This window comes from Nicotiana tabacum, chromosome 24, assembly GCF_000715075.1.
Source record: "Nicotiana tabacum cultivar K326 chromosome 24, ASM71507v2, whole genome shotgun sequence".
NCBI classification, from domain to species: domain Eukaryota; kingdom Viridiplantae; phylum Streptophyta; class Magnoliopsida; order Solanales; family Solanaceae; genus Nicotiana; species Nicotiana tabacum.
This window is the reverse complement of record NC_134103.1, coordinates 18,592,481-18,598,728: the sequence shown is the minus strand read 5'-3', so window position 1 is coordinate 18,598,728 and position 6,248 is coordinate 18,592,481.

Here is a 6,248-nt window from a genome sequence, read left to right as displayed (position 1 = left end):
AAATAGAGTGACCCAAAATATTAATGAGAAAAAAATAAAATAGAAAGAGAAGTGAACCTTTTTTATTGATGATTGTGGATTTAAATTACAACCACTCAATGATCGAATAGCTCTCAATTGGACCCTTCGGACTACGGAAAACTCGAGCGGCAAATCTCAACTTGCAACCTCAATCGACCTTGCAAAACTGACGATTTAGTGGCTATTTTTGGAGCTTTTTTCTTCTTTTTTAGTGGGGGTTCTTTTTGGGTTAATGATGGCTCAAAAGTGGTCAAGGGCTGGTGGTTTTGGGGTGGTGAAGCTGCTGAATTTTTCGAAAGAAAGCCGAAGAAAGAATGACACGAGTAGAAATTTCCTTATCCTAGAAGAACAAAATAATTTTTTCTCAATTCCTTCCTCCCTATTTTTTCCTTTCTCTCTCTATCTCTCTCTCTTTCTCTCTCTTTTTCATCACATTTCTCTTCTATTTATTGAAAAAAATTTCGGAATTTTCAGATTTTTATTTTTTTTATTTTTAATTAAAAAGAATTTCCACTTTTCATTTTTCTTATTTTAAAAAAAAAAATTTCCCACTTTCCTTTACTTTTATTTTTTAATTTCTCACTTTTTTTACTTTTAATATATTTAAAATCTCACTTTTTTACTTTTCTTTTTTTATTTCCCACTTATTTTACTTTTCTTTTTTTTATTTTCCACTTACTTTTACTTTTTAAAAAAAAAAAATCAGATACCCTTACTTTTATTTTTTAATTTCAACTTTATTTTACTTCTCATTTTTTAAATTTTCACATTCTTTTACTTTTATATTTTTTTAATTTTCCACTTTCTTTTACTTTTTTTATTAAACAATTTCTACCTACTTTTACTTTTACTTTTTAATTTTATATTTTTACTTTTTCTATTTTTTAATTCCCATCCGAAATTTGTTTTTTTTTAAAATTATAATTAATTTTTATTTATTTTGGGTTTTTAATTCATTTTATTTAAAAATAAAGATAAAAATAATAATAAAAATAATACGAATAGTAATAATTGACCTTTTAAATTATTATTAAAGTGTAACAAAGCTAAAAAATATATATATTAAATTATGAAAATATTTACATAGTAGAAGGTAATAAAAATTCAAATATAGTAAAAAATTAGGTGCTCACAGGCGCACCTACGCTTTTCCCCCGCTTCATATACCCGAAATTGCATATGAAAAGGACGCACAAGGTAAACTTGCACAAATACTTATAGAAACTTTCACGTAAAAGGGATAATGCTCGGAATCAAAATGCTTCGAGAAGAATGCATCCGAGACTACACATAGTAAAGCGCGAACAGAAAAACGTGCGCAAAATTCTTTAGCAAGTGCAAATGTTAAAGACTTGCATGGATATTCAAACGAAAGTAAGACTCAAACGATACTTGAGCAAAATATATATCTTTATTTACAAGAATGTGCCAAAACGGTAAAAATACAAAATGGGAAAAAGAAAAGAAAAGCCAAACTGCAACACCTCCGGAACCATGAGGAAGAGAAGTATTTGCATTCCTGGGAGATGTAGGTGGGTTCACCGAAGGCTCGATATTTTCCCCAGTTTGATCTTCAGCATCATCGCCTTCCGATCCCTCTTCAGTTCTCGAAAATTCAAAACCGGAACCAGAAGAACCAGGAGCATCAGACTGCGTCGGGAGTCCATTTTTAGCAGCCAACTCAAGCTCTCGGGCCTTAGCAATTTCGACATCAAAATCAATGATATTAGCTTTGGCCTCTTCCAAGGTTTTTCTCCTTATGTTGTACATGGCATAAGTTTTTTTAACAACGAGGGAAGTCGCTCGGCGCTTAAGTTCTTCTTTGAGTTGGGAAACCTCGGCAGAAATCCTTTCCCGGGCGGACCTAACAGACTTAAGGCTGACATCAAGGTCGCGAATTATTGAACTAAAGAGCCCGTTATACTCGATAGTTTTCCTATACTTCTCTTATAGTTGGGCGCGTTTCGCCCCCACAGCAGCAAGCCCTTCGATTTTGGAGTTCAAGGCTACTTCTAAGTTGGTTACTTTTTCGGCAGTAGCAGCCTCGCGCTCGGTTGCAGCAAGAACGGCGTCCTGGACTTCAGCCCATTTGGCCTTAGCTTCATCAAATCTAACCCTTAGCGGGCCAATTTCTTGGCTAAGGGTTACCACTTCTTGCTCGCTTGGATGCAAAGGAGCCTCCAAAACAATGGCCTCAGTAGCTTTGGTTTCCAGTTCTGAGAGGCGGAGAACAATTTGGTCTCATTCCACCAAAAGCTGATTCTATTCAGAAGTAAGTTCTTCCTTTTCACGAATCAACCTTTGAAAGCCCTCAGAAGCAAGAAAGTTGGCCTACAAGACAAGAAGAAGTAAAACTTAGAATACATTCATACAAAAGTAGAAGAAGTAATGAAGGAAGAGAAGGACGTACCGATGCGGCGTTGTGCATGGCATTGTTCAACAAGCACTCTCCCGAGAGTGCCTGAATCTTTTCCTAGTCTTTTTCTGAAGCCAAAGGCTTCAGATAATTAGCAAGCTCCACCGACCGGGATAGCAAGTTTCATCCGGTAGAGACCGAAAGGGTAACGTTCTTCCTCCTTTGTAGATCTTCAGAAGGGGCAGCATAATTTCCCCCCAAATTCCCATGAACTGGGGACTGTGGAAGAGGAACACCTTCTTCATGGTCAGGTGCAGTCGATGGAGGTGATGTAGCAACTGCTAATAGAAGAGTGGATTAAGATAGACGTGACGTAGCTGTTGCTGGTGTTGGTAAAGGTGGAGATGAAGCTGATGTAGTTGAAGAATGAGAGGCAGCTGCATCAAATGCAATGCTGGATGTTAGATGCTCGCCAACCAAAAACGGAAAGGACCCGGTACTCAGCCCCGCAACACCGGTTATAACAATTGAAGCTCGAAAACGGGAGTTGGCATTTTCTACCAAATCAGATTCTCCCCAAAGTGCCGAGATATCGTCTTCAGTTGGTGTAACTATACCAACACGTCGAGCATCCTGTTGAGATGATGAGGATCATTGACTTCTATGAAGATAAGCTCCCTCGTCACTAGCTTCTTCGTCATCATCAATCATCACGGTGTCTATGACCGGCCTGGAAGGAGGACCAGTCGTCATCGCTACCGGAGATGACTTAGGGGCATCAGTCTTTGCCCTCTTATTCTTTTCCCCGGCCGCGGAGGAACGTCTTATCTTTGGTTGCTTATCCTTTGACCGGGAACTCCGTAAATAAGTGTTTGCGCCCAAAATAGGCCCGGAGATACATGTTCGAGTAAGTGCTTCCTGAAGAAGCCTTGCTGCATCAGCAGGATCAGCCAAAACGTCCTCCCCGTGGATAGCAATAGAGCCCGCAGGTAGACCTAATTTCGTGAACAAGTCAAAAGGGTTCAACCAAATTTTCCATATACAAAAAATGGAAGCAAGGTAAATTAAAATTACCATGATTTTTGGTCTTCCACCCGTATTTAAGGGACAGTTTTTTTCACAAACTAGTTTCGGGCGTTGTGACGTACAAGATCTTCTGAACTCACCGGTTCAAACCTTCCACCACCGGTGGGATCCATCGAGTTGCTGAAACATGCGAAGGGTGAAGAGTTGATACAACCACAAAGGAATATCTAGTAAAAAGAAATACAAAACAAAGAACTTACGAGTGCGGTTCCAAGCGACCGGAAAGGATGAAGCCGTTGTCGGAATGATGTCATTGGTGGCAACTACAACGAAGCATTCCATCTACCCACGGTCGTTGTTATCATCCATGCTAGACAGCAAAGCATGGTGGCCACACTTGCAAAGGTTTATCATTCCCTACGGAAGATTTTGGGGGAATAGAGATTCATCATATGAGCTAAGGTTAGCTCCTCTCTAGTTTTCTGGCACAAACGTCGAAGATAGGCGACCATCCTCCACACTGAAGGACTTACCTGTGCCAAACACACTTGGTAGCTAAGGCAAAACTCCGTAATCACGGAATCAAGCTCTCTATTCAAAGAAAACATACCCAAAGTAAAGGGATACATGTAAAAATATGTAATACTTCCCTTGGGAAGGGTCACTTGCTCCGATAGATCAGGAGCGATGATATCTAACTCATGGCAGTGACAATCTTCCTTCACAACAGGAATACTGGAAGGACGAATGGAAGAAGGGTACCTACTAACAGCCCATGTACGAGGGTTAGTAGTAGAAAATTTCTCTTCAAGGTCCCTTATGGTACTGAGTTTTCTTAGGATGATAGAACCCACCGTTGGAGGAACACATTCCTCGGTTTTGTTCTTGTTCTTTGTAGAACCAGCACGCTTAGAGGAAGAAGCAATTGAAAAAGAAGAAGGAAAATGTTTTGTGTTTGAAGAGAACTAGAGAAAGAATGAAAAACAAAGATGCAAATCGGGAGTTCGAGAAATTATGAAACGCAAAGGTAAATAATGTGGCGTATAAGTAAAGTTTTGGCGGCTAAATTCATGGCCATGATTACCTCGATAATCGGCAAAAGCTATGCTGAATCATGGGATGACGCGTGTTCGGGGCATTAAATGCGGAGTGACGTACGTCTAATCAGCTGTCAGGGACCTTCAGAGGGAGTTATAGTAATTTCTGCCAAAAAGGTGTTTCTACCAACTTCCCGGTAACACAAAGTTATGTCACCGAAAAGTAGGGGTACTATCTGTATAGGGTAAAATATGATATGACACGTGGTCATCTAAAGGGAGGACACGTGGAACCCAAGACATGGATGACCGAAGACCGAAGGCAGCCATTCTTTGTCACCGGAAAGGATAACGTTCATAAATGTGTGTTAAATGCTCTGCGTTCGGTAGCATTTGATAGGGGAATATTCTAAACCATTAAGAGTGACGGTCCGTTACAGAGAAATCGGCATTTATGTTCACCGTTACGTCTTCATCAATGACTCTCATAATTGACATTAAAGGAGGGCACGATCCTAGGACATCCTTCCCTAGACATAACTATAAATAGTGAGCTCAGTTATCATTGTAAAGGATACAGATTTTCTGGCAAAACTTACACTATATTTTATACGAAACTTAATACAATCTTACTTTCTTGCTTATTGATCTCATCATTGCTGTGCCCGAAAACCTTATTCCCGGAACCGTCATCTCTGTTGTTTCATCTGTATTTCAAGGCTAAGTATTGTATATTTCTTCAATTATTGCATTATTTTAGGATCAAATTAGTTCACTTGTCTAGAAATCACGTATAAATTCATCTGTATCGTTTTACGGGTAAACAAATTTATGTGGTGGTGTTTGACTAGACATGTAATTTAAAAAAGAAAGAAATACTTTTGATATTTGTGGATGTCAAAGAAATTTTATATAGCTATAAATCAACCCATTTAGTATTATGACAAGTTTAAAGTTAAATTATTTTTAAATAAGAAATAGAAAATGTGATATTTTTTAGAAAGAGTAAAAAGAAAATATGACACAAATATTGGGACAGAATAAGTATTATTGAAAGAAGAATTTGAAAATATCAAAAGAAACACATGGCTAAAAGGTTGGAAGTAAAATAGAATACTTATCCTTTTCTTTGTACTAGAGTAACGAATACGAGATAAATGTCTTTTACGTATTTATTTACTACTTAATTAGTCACGTATATTCATGTCAATTTATACAAACTTTTAAAACAATATAATTTAAAAAATATGTGTGATAAGATGCATGAAATTTTAAAAGAAAAAAAAAATACAAGAATAAAGATGATTAGCTAAATTTCGTTAGATAGATACGATGTATACATATAAGCACAAACCAGCATATACTTATGTAGCACTTTGACTCTTTGATCATCCATCAGTATATCATACGTCAAAAATATTTACATAAAGCAGTTTACGGGAGATACAAATACAAAGTTTTGAAAATAATTTTATTTCATATATTTAAGACGTCAATATAAAATACCATAGGGACGTGAAACACCTAATCTATTTTTTAAGAGTACTATAGAAAAAGGAATTTATTTCTCGTGGAGTCTAATTTCATGTAGAAATATACATTTATCATTTATATCTTTCATGCTAATTTCTTCTCATTTATATGATTTATTGTAGATAAATCATTTATTGTACTACACATTATTATTTATTAAATACTCTCTCCGTCTCATATTATGTGTCGTTTATTGTACTACACATTTATCATTTATTGTACTACACATTATTATTTATTAAATACTCCCCCGTCTCATATTATGTGTCGTATTT